The 12,911-nt window shown below is 39.1% G+C and overlaps 1 protein-coding gene across 1 annotated transcript in view; it reads right to left on the reverse strand.

Annotated features, from left to right (window-relative positions):
• ADNP (activity dependent neuroprotector homeobox) overlaps window positions 1–11,820 on the reverse strand; it is a 39,420-nt gene extending 27,600 nt beyond the window's left edge. The window contains exon 1 of the mRNA XM_012803901.2: window positions 10,760–11,820. The gene's annotated coding sequence lies outside the window, so the exon portion shown is untranslated. The remainder of the gene's footprint in view (window positions 1–10,759) is intronic.
• Window positions 11,821–12,911: the final 1,091 nt, after the last annotated feature.

A 12,911-nucleotide genomic window follows, 5' to 3' on the forward strand; every position in this document is an offset into this window, starting at 1 on the left:
AAAAAAAAAAAAAATAAATAAATAAATAAATATACGGTGCCTTTTTCAGTATTAAATGGTTCAGCTGGTGAGAAAAAAAGATACTTTGAATTGAATCTAAGTAACAGCCTTCTAGCATCTTCTGGATGGTAGGGACTCAAGCTTTCTGTTTCCAAAGTAATAAAACCAAATGTCCAATATACACCTTAGGAAAGGCAAAAGATTGAGACTCCTTTTCCAAATCACAAGATTACCTGCTGTTATGAGAAAGCAGAACTCTGAACCACAGAAAGAAACCAAGGGGGCCCAACCTAAACTCTTCGCATTTACACACTAGCAGCTGAAGGGAAGCAACTGCTTGTCTGTACGGGAGATGCATCTCAAAGCCACCCTGCAGAACAAGGATGTAGCACTCCTCCCCTTACACATGTAGATGAAGCTCTGATTTCTGATATTCAGTAAAAACAAATAACAGTATGCACACAGGAACACATATGAAAGTGCCAGGATTTCAAAACCCAAGGTTGAATGAAATAGTCTTAAAATATTAAGATGCTCAGTCAAATCAGCTCAAGTGGTGATACAGAAGTTAAGAATATGTACACACCTCACCTGGGGTCATTCAGACGCTCCTATCACATCCAGAGAAAAATTTCAACAAAGCTCTCACTTACTCTTCCCATCACCATGGACCAACAGTCACTAGAGTCACAATGGAGGGATCACTTTCTATCCAAATCATAAAGGTTATATTTTGCAAAATGAAAACCACAAACCTAGTAGCTTTAAATAACATGACAGCATTTAAAAGAACAAATACAGCATATGTTTCTCCTTTATCATCTTTAACATTAATGACCCACCATTAATACTTTAAGCATGTGCTTCCCAAGTCCCTTGGGAAAAAAACATACTCAGATAACCTTTTCGTTTTTTTGGAGGGAAGAGCTGAGTTGGTAGGAGAGGCTAGTCTGCTCTCAACTATCTCCAGGTTCCTTTTTCCCAAATAAAGTTTCTTCTGTTATATAAGCAGAAGAAATAAGCACGTATGTCCACACAAGAACTTGTACAGAAATGTTATCAGCAGTATTAGCTACAACATCCCCAAAGGAGAAACAATTCAAATCTCTATCAACTGATGAATGGATAAATAAAATGTAGGATATGATCGGGCTATGAAAAGAAACGAACACAGATACACGTTCCAACATAAAAGAACTTTGAAAACATGTCAAGTGAGTGAAGTCAATCACAAAAGAACAAATAGTTTCTGATAGAGTAGTCAAATTGATAGAGACAGAAAGTAGAATGGCAGCTGCCCGGGTTGGGGGGGAAGGAGAAATGGGTAGCTACTGTTTAATGGGTACAAGAGTTTCAGTTTTGCAAGATAAAAAATTTTTTCAAGATAGATGGTGGAAATGATTGCAGAACTATATGAATGTACTTAATGCCACAGAATTGTAACACTTGAAAAATAGCTACAATGGTAAAGTTTATGTATACTTGTACTGCACTTAAAAATAAATTTTAAAAAATGTAGCTACTGGGAAATTTAAGGCACTGACTATGGAAACAGAGAAAGTCTGCTTGTAATTATAATAGCAGGATAATTTGGGTTCAGGATCAATGGCATTTATCACTGATGGGTCTTCTTTGCCAAAACTATGAATATTAAATAGTTAAGATTCCCTGGAACAAGACAGATCCTCTAGAGCAGAGATTCTCAACCTGTGGATTTCAACCCCTTTGTAACAATGAAAATACATCCTGCATATCAGATATTTACATTACGATTCGTAACAGTAGCAAAATTACAGTTATGAAATTGCAACGATTGGGGGTCACCACAACATGAGGAACTGTATTAAAGGGTCCCAGCATTAGGAGGCATTAGGAAAGTCGATAACCACTGCTCTAGAGCAAGTTCCAGGATGTAACAGAACTTTTTTTTTCTTTTTGAGACAGAGTCTCATTATGTCGCCCTTGGTAGAGTGCTCTGGCCTCACAGCTCACAGCTCACAGATTCTCTTGTCTCAACTTCCCAAGTAGCTGGGATTACAGACGCCTGCCACAACACCTGGGTATTTTTTTGTTGCAGTTGTCATTGTTGTTTAGCTGGCCCAGGCTGGGTTTGAACCTGCCAGCCCTGATGTATGTGGCTGGTGCCCTACCCATTGGCTATGGGTGTCACCAATACAGAACTTTTAAGACCATTTTGGACATTAAATGAGTTCCTCTATGATAATACTTTGATGGAACTTTAATGGTGGTCTTCAAACCTTCAAAAAGGTTAGAAAAATCTTGGTAGAGAGCTGAATTTCTTGGCAAATGTGCCCCACTCCAAGAGGTTACAACAGTGTAATGTTATCACTTTGGGCAATAAAAGCCTTAATTCATTCTGCCTTAATGAACAGATTTAATACAACTGGGCTTTCATCAATGAGATATACTTTTTAATTTTGCAAAACTGAGCATGTGGTAGTACAGAGAAGTTCAAAGAATTCCCGTGTTAAATTTTCAAATCACCGTAAATTTCTTTCAGTTATAAGAGTAGAACTGTAAAGGCGAGAGGGCCTAGGAAAAATAGAACGAGAAGCTTGTGAAAGGCAACAGAATGATTAAAAATTTAATTTTAGCACTTTAAGCAAGTTTGGTTTTCTTTCATGGTGGTGTAGTAACAAACCAACAATCTGATAATGTAAATAAATAGCATTATTCATCATATTATCACCAAAATTATAGTCACATTGTGCTTAAAAGTTTTATTTTAAATGTTCATCGCAAGTGATCTCAGAGCTTCAGTAAAATATGACCTGAAATAACTGATAGAGCTGAAAAAGAGGCACTTATGCCTTTATGTTATCATCATTACGTATCATCTTTCAGGCAGGGGTGGGGAACCTGTAGCTTTAAGATCCCATCTAGCCTTCTAAGTCCTTAAGTGTGACCTTTTGACTGAATCCAAATTTTAACAGAACAAACTCTATTAGAAGGGGTGCAGCAAAGAAACTTTTCTTGCCTCCTTTGATGCTTAAAAAAGAATCTTGAAATCAGAACGTAAAGATTCCTTACTCCTGGAACAGAACCCCTTAAAAATAAGCAGCAGACCAACAGTGTCACCTCACTGTTAAGACAAAGAAGGGATCTTTCTCTCTCACTCCCTGCTCTCTTCTCTCTCTCTCCTCTTCATCTCTTCTCCCAACTTTCTTTCCTTTTCCTAATATGAATCTATACTTTTATATGTATATATGAAAAAGACAATGTCCATTAAAAGGACCTTGCTTAGTTTTCCCCCTCTACTGTATGTATCGCTTAATACCTATATTAATGGCTGGTACAAAGCAAGCACCCAATAAACGGAGGCCAAATGAATGAGTCCTTGCCTAGAAAACAAACTTGCAGATACAACATAACATGTCACAAACGAAGTGCTAGGAGGCTTCACTAGAAGGAGAGCTCATTCTCAGCAGAAAGGGAGAAAACAGTTACTGAGCTTGGGCTACTAAGTTAGGTGGAGAATCTGCATTTACTGCAAAAAAACTTTTGGCACAGTTCCAGAGGTGGAAACCAAGTTCTAGAACTACTGTAAAGAATCAGGATAGCTGCTATGTCAAGCTTCTGAGTAATAATGAATGACAAGGTTAGAAAGGCAGGGTGAGGATAGAAAGCTAGAGAGTGCCACCGGTCCGGTAGGCACTGAAGATGTGCTGCAGGTATTGAAGCAGAGAGGTAATAAGATTCTAATGGCACTTTAAGAGGATTAATCTGGTGGTGTTCAGCAGGTTCCATAAGGTCTGGAACCAGTCAATTAAGAAGGGTGGACCTTCTAGGACCAGACCTAGCCAACATCAGAGTCCCCTGAGATTGCTTACACCCATTGCAAACCTACGCATTCTGAAAGGTCTGCAAAACCACTACTGCCTCAGGTAGTAAGACACTTAAAAGGTAAAAGCAAAAACAAAAGGCTCAAAGGTGAAGCTTACAACCTAAATCAAAATTTGTGTTTTCCAGTAAGACTATAAAGTTTCAATGGACAAAAACTCACCTAACAGCCACATTTAAACATTTTTACCTCATACTTTCAATCTTCCATAGTAGGAGGTAGATTTACATAGCACAGGAAAAGCTTTCCTTTGCTAGAAAAGATGGTAAGATGTGATGATCCACCCTAGATCTCCTAGGACAGATGTATGTTTAAATCCTTGCTCTGCCATTTACTAGCTTTGTGGCTCTAAACATTTTCCCTAATCTCTGGAGGTCTGTCTTCTTATGGTACACACATATAACTAGAAGGACACTATCCCATTATTCAAATATCAGAAGGATTAAATGTGATGGTGGAAGTTAATGGTTAAAGCAGTTATCACTGTTTACTCTAAATGAGATCAGATAATGAAAATCACTTAAAAAAAAATCCCGAGTTCACACCAGGATGTAACCTTTTAAAAAGCTTGAAATTTTATTCCCAAGAATCACATGTGGTTGCCATAACAACATCTGTTCCTGTACACATAATGTGCACTCATACTTACACATACAGTGTTTTTGTACAATACTTTAAATACATCTGTGTGAGTCATTCAAGCTAGAGTTAGCATACTCTTAACTTTACAAGCTCAGCGGCACTTAAAATTCTTCTGCAACAGAACACCTAGAACTACCTTAAATAAACCTAGGTGACTTATAGTTATGTAGACATATAAAAATGTAATCTAGATTTTCATATTTTATGTTTTAAAAAATACGCGGGTCACTTTTAAGATTTTCAAACTAGCAGACCAGTGTCCCCAACTAGGAAAATGTGTTGTTGCTTATGCTGCTACCTGAAGTATTTTTTACATTTCAGGAAAAAAACCTTCGCTGTGCCCCAGAATTTCTAGCACACCAAAGGAACCAACTGTCTTCAGGCTCTACTGTTTAAGATACATATATAGGTGGAGGAGAAGATAATGCCTAGAGGACAAAATGAAAGCTGGGCAATCAAGAGGTCTGGCCCCCTAACCCTTTATCAATTTAAGAGCTCACATAGTATTTTACGTAAGTGGAGAAGATACCTCATTGCTTAAAAAAGAAAATAAGATGGAAGACATCTTATACCAATCTACGTTTAGGGAGTGTAAAGTGGGGAGCACCTCCCAATTGTCTTCATTTTGAATACTGCAGCAAGGGGAGGGAAAAGCAAGGGATGGGTAAATTCACACTCCTTGGGTACAGCACAGACTATCTGGGTGTATAAAGTTGACTCAATCTGTACAAAAACAAAGTATGTAAATAAAACGTATGTACCCCCTAATATTCTGGGGTAAAAAATACTGCAAGGAAGGGACACAGTATAAACATCTAGTCCAGCATTCTGTTGCCTACTTAAGAACTCCACAGGCTTAGAACCACATTCTGCCTGTATTAAGTGGACAACCTGACTTAAGAGAAATGTGAAAAAGGTAAATAATCCACAAGTGGGCCTAAGAGAACAAATGTATCCACTTATAAGTACTCCAGAAGAACACTATGTCTTTGCATAAGACAAAAAGTTATCTTTATTTCTTCATATAAAATTATCACGCTCTATCAAATCTACTCTAGGCTGGTGTAGTAGCTCATGCCTGTAATCCTAACACTTTGGAAGGCTGGGGCAGATAGACTGCTTGAGCTCAGGAGTTCAAGACCTACTCGAGTTAAGAGTGAGACCCCCATCTCTATTAAAAATAGAAAAATTAGCTGGGCATCATGGCAAGTGGCTGCAGCAAGAGGATCACCTAAGCCCTCTTAGGGTTGCAGCAATCTATGATGACACCACTGCATTCTACCCAGGGTGACAGAGCGAAACTCTGTTACCAAACAGAAACAAAAACAAAAGCCCAAGCAAGCAAACAAACAAACCACTCCCCCCCCCCAAACACTACTATCCAGAAGTAATTTTCCCACAGTAATACAATATTAATTTTTCTCACCATTCTTGAACAAAATAATTTATTTAAACCATGTTCTTAAGTTTTTCTAAGCCATTTCTGAGATCAAGGCTTACACATGTCAGTTCACTTCTTTCACAAGAGCAAGGATTGTAACCGTGGACTTAAATCTGTAATTCCAATCCTAAATGTTACTATATTTCCACTAGGTAGAAATCTCATCAGATACGTCAGGTTTCAAGAGACTCACAAAGTTCTCAAGTCACCAGCAAAGGACAGCATTACAAATTTTCATGGGAAGCACAAGTTTTCATAAGCTCTTGAATGGAACATGAAGGGTTCAGAAAAAGAAATGGCAAAAGCCAGCAATTATCTGTCTAAGCAAAAATAACTGTTCAGAGAAGAGACAGAACCAGACTGCCCTAAACCAAAACACTGAGAAAAGCAACAGCACCACAAGCAAAGTTTCTTTTATAGTTATATAGGTAACTTCAAACCAGACATATGCTACTTCAATTAACTTCTATCTATACAATTTACACCATACTCTGCTCCTAAGGGCATGGCCAACTTCTCTAACTGTGAAGCCCACTGGGACCCTGAGGGTAAGCTGACATATAAGCGCTAAATGTCATTATGAAGCATTTATTTGCATCTGCATTAGCCAATTAGCTCAAAGAAGCACTATAAACACCTGTGTTCAAGCACAGTACTAGGAAACAGCCCAGACACAAACTCTGTGGCTCACTTTATCATTGTATGTAGTAGTGCCTTGATTCCCCTACTTGTGAAACAAGACAGTCCTCAGAGAACTGAGAACTGTTATAAAGTGCAAACCATCAATATTATTTTACACCAAAAGGCCAGCAAGGAGGCCTCCACACTTAAAACAGTGTGGCATCAGTCACATGAGAAGCAACTCAATTACAAACCTATTCCCTTATTAGACAGATGCCTTATTTAAGGCATCAGTCACATGAGAAGCAACTCAATTACAAACCTATTCCCTTATTAGACAGAGTATTTATTTATTTATTTTTTGAGACATAGCCTCAAGCTATCACCGTGGGTAGAGTGCTGTAGCATCACCGCTCACAGCAACCTCCAACTCCTGGGCTCAATCAAGCGAGTCTCCTGCCTCAGCCTCCCAAGTAGCTGGGACCAGAGGTGTCTGCCACAATGCCCGGCTATTTTTTTGGTTACAGCCGTCATTGTTGTTTGGAGGCCCGGGCTGGATTTGAACCTGCCACTTTAGCCATTTGAGCCACAGGCGTCAAGCCCAGAGTATTTATATGTGACAGAGTCTCACTTTGCTGCCCTGGTAGAGTGCCATGGTCTCATCATAGCTCACAGCAACCTCCATTTCTTGCGCTCCAGTGCTCCTCCTGCCCCAGTCTCCTAAGTAGCTTGGCCTTGCTTGTGCCACTGCACCCGGCTGTGTGCAGATTTATTTTTAATTGCTTTCAAGTTAAATTTTTAACTTAAAATTTAAACCATGGTCTATGTTCAGAGTAGTCTTCATAAATTCTATCCAAAGTCTCCTATGTTGTCTTATTTCCCAGGCCTTTATTCTGGAATACTGCCAAAATTCTTGAGCAGTTCCAAGATTTCTAGTTGCTGTCCTGAAACTAAGCTAGGGATCAATACTACCAAGGAGGCTTTTGAGTGCAACAAAGTACTCTTAAAGGCATGGGACAGTGAATTCATACATAGAGAGGAGAGAATCTAGAACTGAAGTAGTGTTAAAATTCTGAATTTTTCACTGATTAAAATAAAAATGTGCACCCCCAGTCAAAACTGTCACTTTATGTAGTTGGCTCACATTTTACCTGTGACTTCATATATCCCCACATACTCAAATCCATATAGTATATCCCAATTTCAGAAGATAAGAAGAGCTATCTCCTTTCAGAGAAGCAAAATATGGATTCTCACTTAAGTGGAGCCCTAACCTGGCATGTGGCAAAGATGGATCATGACAAAACACAGGTATAAGGAATACTAAGACATTGAGAGACTGAAGGAATATGTTCAGATACATAAAAATTAAGAAATGTAAAATCATGGGTATGGAAACCAATGAAGCCCTCTCAGCAACACTGATAAGCTAAGTAAGTTGAAAACTTGCATGGGTCAATCAGAAAGGATGCTGTTGACTGTATCTTGGAAGTGACACAATGGACTATAATATAATCTGTCTCAAAATTTTCATAGTGACCCACATATAATCATCTTCCCTTTTCGTTCTAATTAATAAGATCAGGCAAACTATAATAAAAACCCATGAGGTCACAGTGGCCATGCATGCAGAGCAAAACAAGGATGGCTTATCTTACGAAGTGTCTCAATGATCAAGATGGAAAGTGATAATGTATAAGTAAGAAAATTAGTGTGGGGCTCTGGTTTATACCAGTTTCAAACATCAAGTTTCCAAACTAAAAACATGAAAGTATAGCTGGCACTGATGCACATCAGTAAAATACAGCATTTGCTTCACAGTCAATACCACAAGTTCTTCTAAAAACAGGGGAGGAGAAAAACTGTTTTTGTGATGCCAATAACAAGTCAAGCTCTGTGAATCTAACTTGAATTAAATTATTTAACACAGGAGAGCAATGTTTCTCTTCATGTACTATGTATATGCCTCTTAGGCATACAAATGAAAGTTCAACTCCCCCTGAAAGTATTTTACCCCATAACAGATGTTACAACATTCTTTTAAAGTAAAATTCCTTAGGAAGTCCAAGTAGTTAAATGCACAGCATCATTCATAGGCACTTCAGTGTAAACCACGAATTAGCTCATGGTCTTACAAAATAAAAATTTATTTTTTGTTCTTTTTTATCATTTCAAAAGTGCTTATGTCACTAAGATTTAAACAGGATATTTAAAAAAATCTATAAAGTTTAATTTTGGCAGTTTTCCTACACTTAAATGTATTATCCCCAAACTACCTCTCTAATACCGAGACTTTTTATTTGTGTTTCCTAGTATGACAATCGTTTCCAACACTAAACCACCTAACTGTGCTTTATGTGTACGTACATATCTATCCCCATTAATGGAATCGATCTGACAAAGTCTACTACATGTCACTTACATGATTCTGCTGAAGATTTTTCCTCTATTATACCAAATATCCCCACTTTCTCCTTTACAACAAAACAGCTCTATCTTCCTTATTAAATTGCAGTTTTCACAATTAAATTTGTAGTCAACCAGCATCATCTTAAATAAACAACCAACATACTGCTGAATGTTTTAATTTTTAAAACATTAGAATTATTTTTAATACTTTTAAAATTTCTAAATATTTACAAAGGAAAGCAACAATTTCACATATGGTGTATCTTTATCTATGCATTTAGTAATCGAATATACATGACAAATAATGTACCTGTGTATGTTATAATGAAAATCAAAAGTTTCACTTGACAAAAGCCTACTGGTTGGTTACTTGCAAGCAGTGCTGTTTAACATGATGAAGTATTATTTTAATATAAATAGTGTTAGAACTTTTCCTATACTCTGGTTTAAGGGAAAGACATTTAAACAAATTCACAGTGGGCCTCTTTAAAATCAATGACTTTTAAGACTGGGAGGGCAAGGATCTTTAAGAAACTCATAGCCCAATCTCCTGTATTTTCTATAGAGCAATTAATAATCAAAATCAAAGATATTGCTAGTTTCAATACATAGCAGCTCCCACTAAGGCAGTCTTAGAAAATGTTGAACAATGGTGGAGATAAAGAAGGAATTTCTATTTAAAGTTTAATTAAACAGAATACCTAATTCCTACATTCTAGTTAACTGAGGACTTTTACTAACTATAATGTTAACAAATTCTTATAGTTTATCTACTGTAAATCCCAATCTTCAAGCCCAATTATTTCACTTTTATTCCCTCAAGTATCCAAACCATGAAAACTTTGAAACTCTACAGAATACATGCTTTACATGTGAAGAGCTCACAGCAAGACTTCCTTTGAAGGGAAAATGGTTATTTACCACTAAGGGCATCATTCAACACTGTGTCTGATTTGTAGTTTGCTAAGGAAAAAAACGCCCTCACGAACTATATCTTAAACATAGCCTCAAATAAGTTGTCTTCAAATTAACCCATCTTTAGAATTTATGTACCTAAATCAAACACCAAATATAGGTCAAAATTATCTTTTTTACAAATACTAAATAGTATTTTAAAATTACAAACAATACCATTTAAATACCTAATTCTTGTAATTACTAAAAAATTGTAAAACCAATGTGGATAGTCTCTAGTGAAATATCTGTACCATGCTGCCTCCTTTTCACTCATCAAAATATTACTTGGTAGCAATTAGACAATGAAAAATTATCCTTTAAGCACCAACTGGTTAACTATGTATCAAAAAATACACTCATTCAGTTCCCCACAATCTTATCTTGATGTATCTATATAAGATACTTGTAACAAAGTCTTAAAATTACCCTTAAGTATTAACCACCCCTCAATCTTTGGTAACAAGAATAAGTTCATGGAAAAGCACGTTCTCATCAGATCTTTAAGGCTTTTAGAAGCTTAGCAACTCCTAAAATAGGGTTATCAAAGTAACAGTAATTGAGTACTCAATACACTTTATATACAAGGGTACAGAATACAAATCATTCCAATTTTAGCAACTTAAATTTTTCTCTTGAACAAGCCACAAGTCATTTCTTATGTTCATAAGTGTTCAGAACTCATTACTGAAACTAGCTCTAACCGGTTCCTTGAGGAATGTGGCTAGGCTGAAATTTTGGAAGGACAGGCTTTGGTGGTGACCAAGGAGAAAGAACTCTCTGGCTTCCCTGTTGCTATAGTTCCCACCCTCCAAAATGAATATACCCACCGGTGTGAATTGACAATGTGGTCCAAAGAGCAAGGCAGGAAACGGAGTCCAGATCCTCAAAATGGTAGTACAGGGCATAACCACTAGGCCACCTATCAGTTCAGTACAAAAAGTACAACCCTGTGCATCATGGTGCAAAAGCTGGGGCCTAGGTTTCGCATTGTGCATCTCACACCTATGGAAATAACAAGAGGAGTAAAATCTATAGAAATCAACACACCCTAAGAAGGTGGGTGTTTACAGAAGATTGGTGTCAACTGTTTTGCAAAGGTGGTTGGCTACTGAGATAATGGCAATTATAAGTTCAAAGTTGGAAGGAAACAAAACTTTATAACCAACACTGTTGAGTGTGACAATGAAGAACTCAACATGAGTTTGATTGTTTACCAACAAGCCTTTGCAAATCATGTCACCCATCTACATGCTCATGAAAATTGCTACCCCACAAAAATCTAACATCCCTCAAGAATAATTTTTAACTATCAAAGAGTTAGAAAGATTTGGGCTATGAAGAAGGAAGTTAATCAGCAATCCCCAAACTTGTTAACACTCAGGTTTTAAACGTTCCCCTTTACCACCACTTAGGAAAGACATGGTGACACATTCAAAGTTTAAGGTGGAAGAATTCCAGAATTCCACAGAAAGGGAATCTGTGGACAAAGAACGTGCCAAGGTGATCTGTCAAGAACAAATGTGGATTGTCTGAGGGTCAACAGTTTGGAAAAAGTAAAAAGAGAAAACTAAAATGCAGGGCCGATTCTTTAAAATCACAGCTCTTGACTCACTTAATCCTTCGCCATGTTGCTGTCAGCTCACCAACTAGAATGTGAGTGTGTCTTGCTGGGCCCATTTTCCCATGGTCTGTAGAAGGCGCTGTGAAGCACATCCTGTTCTAGCTCTGGGGCCCTTCCCCCCTCTGCAGCCTTACCCAGTGCAGAGAATGCGCCCCCTACTGACACTTACACTCATTGCCTTTAGCCGACTTGGCTGCGGTGCATTTTGGGTGGGGGCTGGTATTTTCTTCATGGCCATAACCCAGAAGCAACAATGCAGATTTATAAAGAAACTGTATCAAGCTACCCAAGAGATTTTTTTGTTTTCATTTTGAAGGTTCAAGATACAGGCACAAGAAGCATCAGGGATGGGAACTGGGTGTGTGGGAATGGACAGCTTTAAAATGGCAAACACAGGAAACAGTTTACTTCTTTTTCCCTCCTATGCCTTTGTCTGTGAAATGGGGTTATGTCAAGAACTGTCCAGAGAAACTCGTGAATGCAAGAACATTAAGAAGATTTAGTGTGGGGGTGTGTGTGGCTAAAAAAGATATTGGACCTAGAGTCTGGTCTTGAACAGAAGAGGAAGAGAAGCAATCGCGCCTTTTCCAGCAGACAGGCATCCAGGTTGGGGGGGGAGGGGAAGGCAGGCAGGCAGCCCAGAGGAAAGAAGAGGTGAATAAGTGGGTGTTCAAAGAACTGCTCCCCATTCATTGCATTAAAAAAAAAAATCTTTCCCCAGTTTTCTAGATTTCCATCTTCTAGCATCTTACTGCAAAGTTAGGGCTCAGAATACTCTTAAAAGGTCGTGCTGACCAGAGAGCTGAGACTGAGAAAAGAGGGTGGTGGTGGATTGTGGTCAGGATAGGAGGGAAGCTGGCACGTTGGGGAAGGAGGATTGCACAGGGGAGGCAAAGACTTTCACTCCGTGCCATGCACGCTCCCCGCCCCCCAAGTCAGTCCCCCTCCCCCAGCCGAGGGTGGGCAGACCTGGCAGAAGGCTTATTCCAGGCATGGGGGTATGCGTGGGGGGCTTGTGGGGTTTCGCTGGGGGGTGGGGAAGATGGGATTAGTTCCAGGGATGGGAGAAGCTCGGTTCTAGCTGGGGGCGGGGTAGGGGAGATGCGATTAGCTGCAAAAGCTCGGGGTGGCCAGGCTGGCTGCTGGCCTCAGTGGGTAAGCGGGGCGGAGAAGAGGGTCGGGCTGCAGGATCAGGCGCCTGGACCCCCCCAGAGCAGAGTCCGGGAAGCGACCTGTGCCGGGACAGGCGGCCCGTCAAGACCGGAGTATGCAAAGGAGCATGTGTGTGGTTGGAGGGCGGCGATGCGAACAACAATGCGCCCCGCGCTCGCGGCGCCAGGCTGGGCGGGCAGCCGCGC

Source organism: Otolemur garnettii, unplaced genomic scaffold, assembly GCF_000181295.1.
Source record: "Otolemur garnettii isolate 467f Iridium unplaced genomic scaffold, OtoGar3 scaffold00023, whole genome shotgun sequence".
Classification (NCBI taxonomy): domain Eukaryota; kingdom Metazoa; phylum Chordata; class Mammalia; order Primates; family Galagidae; genus Otolemur; species Otolemur garnettii.